Source organism: Oreochromis niloticus, linkage group LG16, assembly GCF_001858045.2.
Source record: "Oreochromis niloticus isolate F11D_XX linkage group LG16, O_niloticus_UMD_NMBU, whole genome shotgun sequence".
NCBI lineage: Eukaryota > Metazoa > Chordata > Actinopteri > Cichliformes > Cichlidae > Oreochromis > Oreochromis niloticus.
The window spans coordinates 25734777-25746877 of record NC_031987.2 but is presented as its reverse complement, the minus strand read 5'-3'; the positions used below and the strand labels follow the sequence as shown (position 1 = coordinate 25746877).

The 12101-nt window shown below is 40.9% G+C and overlaps 1 long non-coding RNA gene across 1 annotated transcript; it reads right to left on the bottom strand.

The window, feature by feature from the left end:
* Nucleotides 1-2663: 2663 nt before the first annotated feature.
* Nucleotides 2664-10312, bottom strand: LOC106099008 (uncharacterized). Its single transcript, XR_001225320.3, has 4 exons — nt 10152-10312; nt 7546-7614; nt 4389-4567; nt 2664-3424 (listed from the first exon to the last, which is right to left on the bottom strand). It is a non-coding gene; the product is annotated as an uncharacterized LOC106099008 (long non-coding RNA).
* Between the last annotated feature and the right edge of the window lie 1789 nt (nt 10313-12101).

Here is a 12101-nt window from a genome sequence, read left to right as displayed (position 1 = left end):
CATTTACAAGTAAGTAAATTTAAGTAACCTGTAAAAAACTAAAAAGACACATAATCTAAAAGGACGGTCGGGTTGAGAAGGTGCACAGCAGGCAGGACAGTCGGGTTAGAATACCTGTCGGTTTTATAGGCAGCTTAAGAGCTGCAACATCCCGAGGGCATCAAGGACAATTCAGCTGCTAAGAAATGCTCTGGCAGGTTCAATATACTCAGTGACTTCCCTCTGATTTGTCCTCCTGAAAAAGTCCCTGTTTTTCCTCCCACTGTTTAGCCTCTTTGTATCTTTTAACTGTCAGGCTGTGAAAGCAGCAAGTCTCACAATAAACGGTCAGTCGGAGTGGCAGAAGCTACTCCTTCTGTTGTCCTTTACCTTTATAAATATCAGCCTTACTTCCTTTCACACTTGCTCACATCACGTGGCGTTAAAGTACAGTCGGGAGAGATATCCTTTGCACTAAGCTTCTCATAACTGGCGCCGTATTGTTGCCTGTTACACTATTTTATAGATGAGCCTCAAATCGATCCGTGCTCTTGGCTGTGTGTTTGCTTTTTCTCCGAGACAGAAACAGTTAATTGGCGTATTTTTAATCAAATCAGAATTAGCCTACTCTCCGTAACACACATATCCCTGACTGGAAATAATGGGTGTCTTAAGATATGCTAAATATCCTCACAATCAGTGCGAAACAATCACATATCAGCTCATATTGTGGAAGACAAAGAGCGAGGCTGAAATTATGCTTAGCATTGATTACGTGTGATTAGCTGAAATTCCAGTGGAAGACCTGGCTGTTGCTGCAATTTGTTATGGACCACTGCCAAGACAATGTAAGATATGTTAAAACAAAGAGCATCAGCAAAAGAGGATATGCAACCTGCATTACCACAGCTGACACATAATGAATTTTATTCACCTCCCCCCGCCTTTTTTTTTAGCGAACATGCAAATCAGCAAGCGAATTTGCATGTCACCTGCCCAAACAAACAGGAATTAGCAGAGACAATCAGAACACATGAGGAGTGAGAGATGAGACGTGAACAGCACCTCTCCCCAGGCTGATAAATAATACAGCACAGTGGCTTTTTAAATAGACTGCATTGCAGCTTAGACACGCACACACACACAGAGCTAAACAGACTTGATCACAGGTTGAAAGCCAGCTGAGCTCCTGACAGATATTTGTTCATTATGTTAAAACAGTGATGACACAGGAAGTCAGCCTCAAAACACAACGTTCGCTAACAGCAGGCTTTCTGATGGGAGACCGCGCTGCGTGTTGATTCACGCCACGCAACTTGACAGACATGGAAAAGTTTAATCACCGCTGTGTGATCATTTAAAGGGAAGGTACACAGCCAGAAGAATCCTGCCATGCTCTCAAATGTTGCAACAGTACTGAAGGAAGTGATGTTTTTGTTTCAGACTGACGCGGATCGTCAGACAAACGTGATTCTCTTCATATATCTGAAGTAAACATTAAATACGTTTTCATTATTTAAGCAATAGCATCCGGTTGCAGGTTGTACAATTAGTTTGTAAGTAACCATGTAGAGGTTGAAGAAATGTTTGGTTTATACCTCTCTTATATGGTTTTTTAAATCATAAACAATGGAAAAGTTGGATCTAAGATTACGAGGCAAGTTTTGAAATAAAGAATCAGCCGTTCAGAATGAAATATTTTCAATGGCCATCAGTGATGACTTTCTGTCATCAACGCAAACCTGGCTTTCTTTGGTTTGGTCTCCAAGACAGATTTCACACATTTTGGTGTTCAGCCCCAGTTTGTATAGTATCTCTACATACTCTACTCTACTAGTGGACTGTACACTGCATGGACATTAAGACAGACAGTTCTAAGAGGATGAGTCAGCTTTGGTCATTTTTCTGATCCCTCATTTCTAACATTAAACTTCTGCTGAATGTCGACAACACATTCTCACTCTCAAGGCGTAACATTTTACACTAGGTGACAAATCGTCAACATGTTACGCTTCCTCAAATTGCTTTGGAAAGCACTATTTAACGTCATTAAAGTGCTGGTTAAGATTAGGGATAAGGTTAGAGTTAGGACACGTGTTTTACCGTGGTACCGTCATTCCACTGTATTTCACCCATAACCCGACGCGTGCCATAACAACGCCGAAGGTCGCCTTTCGCGTTCCTCAGGAAAGCAGGGACGTGACAAATCGTCAGGATGTTACGAGAACGGGCTGATGTGGAAGATGAATAGTGATCCTTATTTAGAGCCAGCATCAGGTCAAAATTACACATATATATCTTTGGTCTGTTTTGCTTATTTATTGTTATATTGTGGCAATGATGTATGCTCATCATGTTTAGCCATGTAAACTAAAAGCTAAGTCTTCAACCTGCTCTAAATGGTTTGTTTCTAATGGTATTTTTTATACTTGTGAACCTGGCTGGTGTCAGACAGAGGAGGTTTATTTATGGTCATCTGAGGTCAAACCACAGCTCTCAATCCAAGGATTTTTGCACAAGGTAGCCGTGGCTAAATTGTGTTTGTGGATGAAGTACAGCCAAAACCTGCCATGTTTGTTGGTTCACGTCACAAATACCAAGTATCAATCTGGCCAAGATGGGGCTATTCCTTCTAAAGACAAAGCTGAGGAGTAAGAACAGCAAGTATCGCTGTAACACTTTAATGTTTATTTGTTGGTATGGGACCAAATAGTTTATGACAGTGTCATTACACTAGAGTATATGGACAAAAGTACTGGGGCAAGTTCTAGCCAGGAATAATTACCTTTCCCACAGGAAGACAACAGAATAAAATAAACCATGATGTCAACAGACAAGTTCAACCCATACAAAGTAAATCTCAGTTCCTGACAAACAGCAAAGAAAATATAGTCAGCAATCCAGTGGCTCACACTTCTGTTGGCTTCTTGGCATGTGTTTAACCAACATGCAATATCAGCTGCTTCTTTGTTTCCTGCCAGAAAAAAGCTTCACCATCACATATGACACTTTCTTTCAGGGTGTCATATAGTGGCGCCATGTGAGAAGCTGTTGGCTTGAAGAAAATATGCACGAGCTGTCCTTTCGTGTCAGTGCCTTCGCGCCCTGCCCTCAACAATATTTGAATGCCAAGAACATGATGCATGTGTTGTTTGGAAGCTTTATGTTTTCCACTTTGTTGTCCTTTGTTTTTAGTCGCTGATTGGTTTTCTTTTAATCCGCTTTGATCTCGCTGATTAGATGTTTTTCACTTAAATGTAAGAACAGTCTACTGTTTGGGTTGTAATACCCCTTGCACAATGCTGATGCTTCAGGGTACAGTACATATACAGTAAATATGATACACAGTGCTCATACAGTGGGCGATAAGTTGGTAGTGATCCTTGCCTAGGTGCTGTCACAAAGCAGCGTCACAGCTCCGGAGCCAAAGGACACCTTGTGTAACCTGGAAATGAGAACAGGCTGGATTCACTGCTTTTGTAAAGAAGCTATTCTGTCAAATGCAGAACTAATGGCTGTATGGATCTGAAGTTATGGAAGTCATGCTTGTGCCTAAACTAGAGTTTTGGCTCTGACTACTGATGAGCACTATACTCATCAAGAAACCTTTAATTTAAAACGGAGATCAAATACTCCCTTACATGCTCATTAGTTGTATTGCTGAATGCCACTTTACAACCATGCTGACCTAGATAAAGCCTTGGAGAAATAGTGGCCTGCACCTTCAGACTGAAACCATGTTTCACTTTTAATTAGAGGGGAGAACTTTATCTCCCTCTCAGCCCTTCTCTCCCTCGCTCTGTTCCCCTCAGCCACCTGGCCAAGGCAGCAGCAGAATGTAAATTGGGTTCTGGGCTTTAATTGGACACTGTACATGCTGGGAAGGACCTACACACACACACACACACACACACACACACACACAGACCTGCTGTCTCACAGTGAAAGGTTGAGCTGAAGGATATTGACAGAATAGGCCTGGACAAGTGCGGCTCTGCCAAGCTAAGTGAGCTGGTACTGATGCTTCAGTGTAAGCTGAGTTGAGTTCTTCCAGAAACAGTGCACTTGCCTGGAGATTCTCAAAGAACGGTCAAACTGCATTAAAAAATAAAGTAGTTTCAGTTGATCTTCTGTAAGTAGAAATAGCTAAACAAACAAACAAACTTTGATTTCATGGTGTGCTAGTTGGAATGATGAACAGATCCAATCAATAGCCATCATTCATTCATTGTCAGCTGTCTTGTATTTCAAACTAAAAACAGGTACTTTCATGTACCTGCATGTCTTTGGACTGTGGAAGGAAGCTGGAGTACCAGGAAAAAACTAACAAAGATTTGGGGAAACTCTTTGGCACTTTGTAAGTAAAACTGAATTTAAGTGTTGTGGAAAAAAAAAAAAAAAAATCTCACCCATCATCACCGTAATTTTTGTCACACCAATCCTCCACACGCCCATCTTCACTGCATCTATAAATCTTCTCTGTGGTCTTTTACTCCTGCCTGGCAGCTCCATCTTCAGCATCCTTTGTTCAGCATTCCTTCACCTTTGCTGCTTCCAAACACGACTTCCCTCGCTCTTCTTCCTTTGTCTTTGGTCAAGAGAGCAGCATAGTTTCAGCTGGCGCCATTGCTAACCCGGCCCTAAACCAATTTGTTATGGAAATGTAATTCTTGATGTTCTGCATGTTTCCATTGGAAGCTATTTTAAGCTGGATGCCCTTCCTGATGTAGACCTCCACATTAATTCAGTCTTGGGACGAGCGCTGGGAGTACACTGGCTTATGCCCCCCCCCTTGAAGAACAAAGTCAGCAGCAGCCACTGCTGCACTGTGTAATTATGTTGCTAAGTTTAAGTTCAGATTCTCTTAAATTTCCCTTCACACCTTTACTTGCACGTGATTGTTTTTCATGACTGCTGAGGAAAAATGATAAGACCATTTTGACCATTTTGACCATTTGACCGCAGCTGAACTCTCAGTAGAATACTAGCAGGCATCTCTTGGCCAAAGTGGGTATTCCACAGCTGTTAGATGTGGTTGGGCGAGGGTAAGGGTTGGAGGCTACATAAGTGATTTCATTCATCCGTGTCCAACAGCTGTGAAATTCCAACTTTAATTGTGGAATGCCCACATTGTGTGCTGCAGAGACTCCGTATCTACTCAAAGCTGATAAAAGTTCACTGTTTAACACACTTGCCAGGCGAGTTAAAGAACGACATTATTCTCTTAAGAAGGAAACTCAAGTGGACTCGCTCAACAAGAGATAGCGTTTGAGAACAATGTAAACATATATTCTTCAGCCAGAGCTACTTGGTTAGGGCACCCTGACCGTGAAAGCCTATTCACTCGAGTATTAAAGCAGCGTCACAGGACTGCCTATTCACCTGGGGCAGCAGCAGGTCAGTAATACACCTTTGAGCTAAACCAAGAGTAGTTAGGAAAAAACTCTAAAATCAATTGTAAAACTGACCTGAAACCAGGAAAAAGGCTGAACTACAGCATGATTTTACTTGATCTCTGAATAAAGACTGATAAATCATTTGTGCTTGTTTCTTTCAGTCAAAAAGTCTCAATCAAATAGAACTAAGACCCAAGGATGGGCTGAAGGCAGAAGCAGATCAGAGTCCACTGTGGGTGTAGCGTGGGGTGTGTGATATGGCTGTCAAACGACTGCCAAACTGGCCTGCGAGATACACACTTGCACTAATTTGGGCTAAAGTCAGCTCTAGTTGGAAACTCTCAGGCCACTGCTGGCTGATGTCGACAAGCCGTTGATCAATCTGGCGCCGGATTTAACAACTGTTTGGACAAACCATTTTGGCTGCATGGAGAAGACGCCAAACAAGCAGTTTTCTGAAAAGAAAATAAGTGTTACTTTGAAAAGGTTACGAAAAATAACCCAAGTTCAAACCAGTCACGAATCCTTCAAAATGGCAACATTTATATGCGTGTGTGTTTGTGTGTGATCTTTTTTGGGAACTCTTACTTGCAAGGAGCCAGTTGCCTCTGTGAATTTTGCAGCTGACAGTGACAAACTGTTGTTTACTCTGCATTTTTGTGTGTCTACGTGTGTGTGTGTACTTGTGTGTGTGTCTGCTCTCCCTTAGCTTATCGACACACTGGCACACCAGGAGACTCATACACACACCCAGTGGGAGATGCTTCAAAGCGTGGCATCGCTGTCGGCTCTATTGCTTTGTGTTTCATGTGTCCTCTATTTTTCCACCCTCCTTCCTCTCCCAACCTCCTCCACCTCCTTCTCCCCCATTCTTTATTAATGGCCCAGATGTGGCGGTGGCACACGGGGAGCTCATTACTCCAAAGACAACACAAAGCTGTTGTTTCCATATTCAAACATTTTGGGAGGAGGCGCTTTCATGTAATATGTAACCAAACGAGCGTACAACTTTGAAAGCTAACAATGTTGCTTGTTCGACAGTTTCCGTTTTGTGTTTGATTAGGTGTGAAGGAGGAAGACGAGGAGGAAGAGCAGCTTAGTTCATGCATTATGTAACTTTGTGTTGGCTTGTACGAGAGTTTCAGCTTTGCGTTTTGAAAAAGAATACGGGGCGAAATAGAAGTACCGATAAGGAAAGGACATAGGGTGGAGGACCGAGGAGGTAGATGGAGATGTTTGGGGGGGCAGGAACTTAAAAAATATAAGGATCAGTTTAAGAAAAGGATGTGGGGAAACAGAAATGAATAATAAGAAGTGTGCTATTGCACAGGCACACTTAATGAGACTAAATGTTGTATTGAGGTAAAAGTTTCATAAAGCCTGGACTTCTCTGGTGGTTAAAGCTGTTGCTGCCGTTCATTGCAGTGACGCACATCACCAAATTGGCCAAAGCCAACTTTATTGTCAATTCTGTTATATATACAGTACATATACCGGATTGACATGTCAGTAATAAATAAATATAATAAATAAAATAAAAATAATCAGAGCTATAAGACTACATTAAACATATTATATTTTTATATTATATATTATGTTCTTAGATAAGATCCAGGTATGAAAGATAAATGAAGAATTATGTATAAAAATGACTTTCTGCTTATGATTTTCACAAGATCTATTAGAGCCTGTGTACAATTATTACTTTGGATAAAAATGTGAGGGCTATTTTGTGTACAAGGTATTAAGAATAAATATACATATTGCAAGTCTTTGGTTTGAGTGCAAGTCAGAAATTACACAGAGGAATCAGTATCAGACTGAAAAAAATGAGCACAGCAGCATAACATGTGTTTATGTGTACAGGACAGAGTGGTCTAATTGTATATCCTCAAGACAAACTAGGCTCCTTAATATCTATAGAGGCTGGGGTCTACAGTATATACAATTAGAACGCATCATAAATCCCAGAATTTAACTTTATTTTTGTTTGTTGGTTTGTTTTTACAAATGAGGAACTGCACTTACTGGGGTTTAAATGTTGGTGTACCGTCTCAGTTTCTGCTCTTGATTTCTGTACTAAGTAACTAAACACAGAGCAACACTGCAGACTGGTAAGTATTATAGTAAACCTCTGTGTGTGTGTGTGTGTGTGTGTGTGTGCTCTCACCCGTCACTTTGTTAGGTGCACCTGTTCAGCTGTTCCTAGATTTCCTTCCAGTAGAGCACCTTTGGGATGCTGTGGACCAAGATATTCGAATCATGGTTGTGCAGCTGTCACATCTGCAGCAACTGTGTGATGCTATCGTCTTGATATGGACCAAAAATATCTAAGGAATGTTTGCAGCACCTTGTTGAATCTGTGCCACAAAGAATCCGTGCAGCTCTGAGGGTAAAGGGATTTCCAACCCCGTATTGTGTATATGAGACCACATCCACAGTAAAAAGAAGCCCACATCCTGTTAATATACAGATGATGAGCTGTGGTATTGGTAAAGTTGTCTAAATATTGATTAAATAATTCATAAACAACCAGTTATTATAATATTATGCAGTTTTTAAGAGTAAAATGCCGTAAAATGATTTATTATCTGTGGAACGTTATTCGTTGTTGCTTATTTGAGGCTTTTACTTAGTTGGAACTTCAAAAAACAGCGCAAAAGTTTGACATTTCATAGAGGAACAGGTCCCAACTCTAGTCGTACCTCAAGAGCAAGATGGCAGGAAAAGACATGTCTCAAAAGTTGGAATGCAGCATCTATCTGAATATATCTGTGGTTGTTTACTCATGTCAAAATACATCTGTTTACGTGTTTATTTATTTATTTTCGGTGCTGCATCAGTCAGCACATATGTCTACAAATGACACATTGGTGTATACTTGTGTCACTCAAAGGTTACCCCTGTGCTGGAGGATAGATTATTAACATTAGGTATGTGCTAACAAAGTCCCCCAAAACTAGACTCTAAGAACTTTGAAAGATACTGTGATGTGCAGACGAACAAAAGTGGAGTGGACTTCCTCCAAAAGTTCTAAGAGGCTCCTCTCGTCCAAAAGCTCCTTTACACAAAAGATGAAGACGTGATGGGTAAGGTGGGAAAAACACATATAGGACAACAGTGAGGAAGTAGAGGTGTTGGAACAATGAAAGTGAAGAGAAAATGTGAGACAGAGTTAAGAATAAGAGAAGATGGAGGACATGAGGAATAGGAGTAGGAAGAATAGAGGGAGGGGAGTAGTGGAAAGAAACAACTAGGTCGGGGAGGGGAAGGGGTTTAGGAGAGTGAAGAGCAGAGGAGCCAGGAGTGAAAAAAAGTAGGATGAAAAAATAAGACAAGGTGAGGAAGATCAGGACGTGAGGAGGAAGCTGAAGGTTAAGAAAGAAAGAGGGTGATGACTAGTTTTTTGAAGAGGGAAGATGCCAAGAAAATGATGAACTGAAAAAAGCAGCGATAAGGAGACAGTGGAGCAAAAGCAGGAGGTTGGGAGTTAAAAAAAAATAGAGGGTGGTGAAGAGGAAAAAGGGAAAGAGACGAATAAAGTGTGGGATGCAGTGAAGAAGAGGAGGAAGTGAGGAAAAGGAGGAGGTGGGTGTCGGGAGTCAGAGTCACTTTCATCACAAAAATTTGTCGTGTTGATCGGAGGTGCGAACCCAGCAAAACTGACAAATCTCTCTCACAAACCTGTCGGAAAAGCGACGTGTGTGTGCATATAAGTTACACCCAAGGGGACAGTCAACCTTTCCAGCAAACAGTTTTTATCAGCTTCTTGTTTGGACTCATATTCCCACAACATGATCTGCTGTTATTCACCTCCTCAGTAACATGGTGCTGGGACAACAGTAACGTCAGATTTACTGCAGTATGTGGCAAATCCATCAGTGTTTTGGATCAGATGTAGGATCAGGCAGCTGCATTTTCCCGTCTGTCGATTGTGTCGATTGTTTAAAACCAAATTTACCAATAAAAAACACTGAATAATAATAATGGTTACATGGTAACCAATATGGTATTTTTGGTAATATCTATATCATATAATGTGGATTAGTGTTGTGCCATTTTGCATATTATGGTATTGATCCGATACCAATACCGATACCAAGTAATATTGATACCAATACCGATACAATCCAATACCCACGCTGGCACTGGTATCGGATCGATACTTTGTTTCTTTGTTTTCCAAAAAAAAACTTAGTATCAAAATAAATGAATAGCTGAAAACTGTTTTTTATTTTCTTAACTAATTATTGTGGGAAGTAAAAATTTGATTGAAAAGTTACAGCATCTCACGTCTCTATGAGACCTGGACTGTAAACGTGCTTTGGGTCAGGTTTTATTGTGCTATAGGCTATAAATAAAATAAACATGACACTCAACACAAAAATGCTCAGACATATTTCAAACAACCCTTTTTGCAAGTGTTTGAGGGATATTTTTCATTTGCAAAACAATAAAATAAGAAAATATGTAATTTAACACAGTGCAGTGGTCTACAAACTGAACTTAGAGGGTAAAAACAATCGTGCTAGTATCGAGCTGATATCAATACCGCCGTTATCGTATCCATACTATCGATATTTGAATCAATCCGTGTACCTTTTATGCTCACCATCTGTTGTTAAAGTTAAAAGCTCAGCTCAGAGCAGGCTTTAAAACTTTCACTAGGAAGTACAAACTTAGTCTTAGCAGTAAGAAAACACAGCTCTGACACAGCAGCAGGACAGTGGACATTAAATAGCAATACTGACATCAATGAAGTAAAATTATACTTACGGGTTCTGTGGGAGGTGCTTTTGGAGTACAAGGTCATGAGCCCATATTTGAAGTGAAAGCTTGGTCCACATTCCTGTGAAGGGTACATGGACTCACCCAAGTGATGTAGAGGGTGATTAGCTCAGAGAGGAGCCACTTCCTCTCTTCACCTTGAAAGGAGCGCACTAAGGCCCCAGTCACACAGAACTAGAGACCAGTTAGCAGCTGCCTGGCAACCACCAGTCGTTAGTGAAAAATGAATATTCCCCTGATCGCTGACACGTTTCAGAAGTTGTGCCTTTTGAAAGTTGTTGGGACAACTCTTACTTTAAAGGTGAATGTTCTCCGTTTCTGGTTTACATCACAGTTTTTCAAGTGTCACTACTGCTCAGTGTCTACCATCTAGCATTTTCCAAGTAAATTGTGAGTGACACACACACACACACACACACACGGCTAATCTCTTACAGTAAACTTGTATAATAGAATACAGAAAACATATCAATTATTTCAACTGAGAAAATGTTAACATTTCATGAAAAATCTTAGCTTATTATTTATTTTTAATAATTGGATTGCAGCGACATGTGTCTAAAAAGCTGGCACAGGTGCAACAAAAGGTTGGAAAAGTAAGTGGTACTGCAAAGAAACAGCTGGAGGTACATTTTGAAACCAATTAGTTAAATTAGCAACAGGTCAAAACATCTTAGAGAGGCTTACATTCTCAGAAGTAAAGATGGGAATGGGTTTCACCACTCTGCAAAAAGCTACATGCACAACTTATGGAAGAATATCAGAATAATGCTCTTCAGTGTAAAAGTGTGAAGACTTCTGGAGAATCTGGAGAAATCTCTAAAATTCAGTTATGGATGTCCGTCATTTACAGGTGATGGTAATCACTGCATGAGCTCAGGAACACTTCTCTGTGAACACAAATCACCGTGCCAACCACAAACGCAGCTTAAAGCTCCATCATGCAAAGAACATAATCCAGAAACACTGTCGGCTGATCTAAAGAGCAGAGCGACCGTTCACCTTGTTTTCAGCTCTCTGATGGTGTGAGGCTCCATTTGAGCCCATGGAACTGGTAGTTTGCACATCTAGAAACGCACCATCAATACTGCATGGTATATACAGGTTTTTATCCTAACATATGCTCCCATCCTGATGACAACTTGTTCAGGGAAGGCTTTACATATTTCAGCAAGACATATGTTAAACAGCATGGGTTTGTAGTAGATGGGTGCTGAACTGGCCAACCTGCAGTCCAGACCCTTTCATCCTGAAAACATTTGGAGCATCATGAAATGGTAAATATGACAAAGAAGATCCAGGACTGCCAAGAATCCTATATCAGACTAGCACGGGACAACATTTCTCTCCCACAAGCCCAACAGCTGGTTTCCTCCTTAGTTCCCGGATGTTTACAGGCTGTTGTTAAAATTCAAAACTGAGCTCTCATCTTCCTTAAAATGGCACATTTTCTCAGTTTAAAAATAAGTTGTGTTTGTTGTATTCTGAATAAAATACAAAATTTTTAAATCATATCTTTCTGTTTTTCTTTACCTTTAACACAACATTTCCACAACTGGTTTTGCTATATGCTGCCATGTTTTGCTGTTTTTCCCATTCAACCTCTTGAAACTGCCACTCTGTGTAGATGTGTGAACGTGTGTCCAAACACGCGTGTGTGCCTCCTGAGGTAATATGAGCAGCTCAGCGGATCCCGCTGTATTATCAGCAGATATGAGCTGAGCAGACCTGCTTGTTTGTTCAGTCTGTGGCTCCACCGCTTCAAATCAAATCTCCTGTAATTAGCTCTGTCATGTGTTGAAGTTCAGGGTGTTCTCAGTGGGGTCTGCAGCGTGTGCAGCACCGTATTCGTGTGGTGCTCGGATCAGCCCAGCTAAAAGTGCAGAATGCGTGTGTGGTACAGAGAAATACTGCTGATGCTGATTAGGAGTGGCTCAG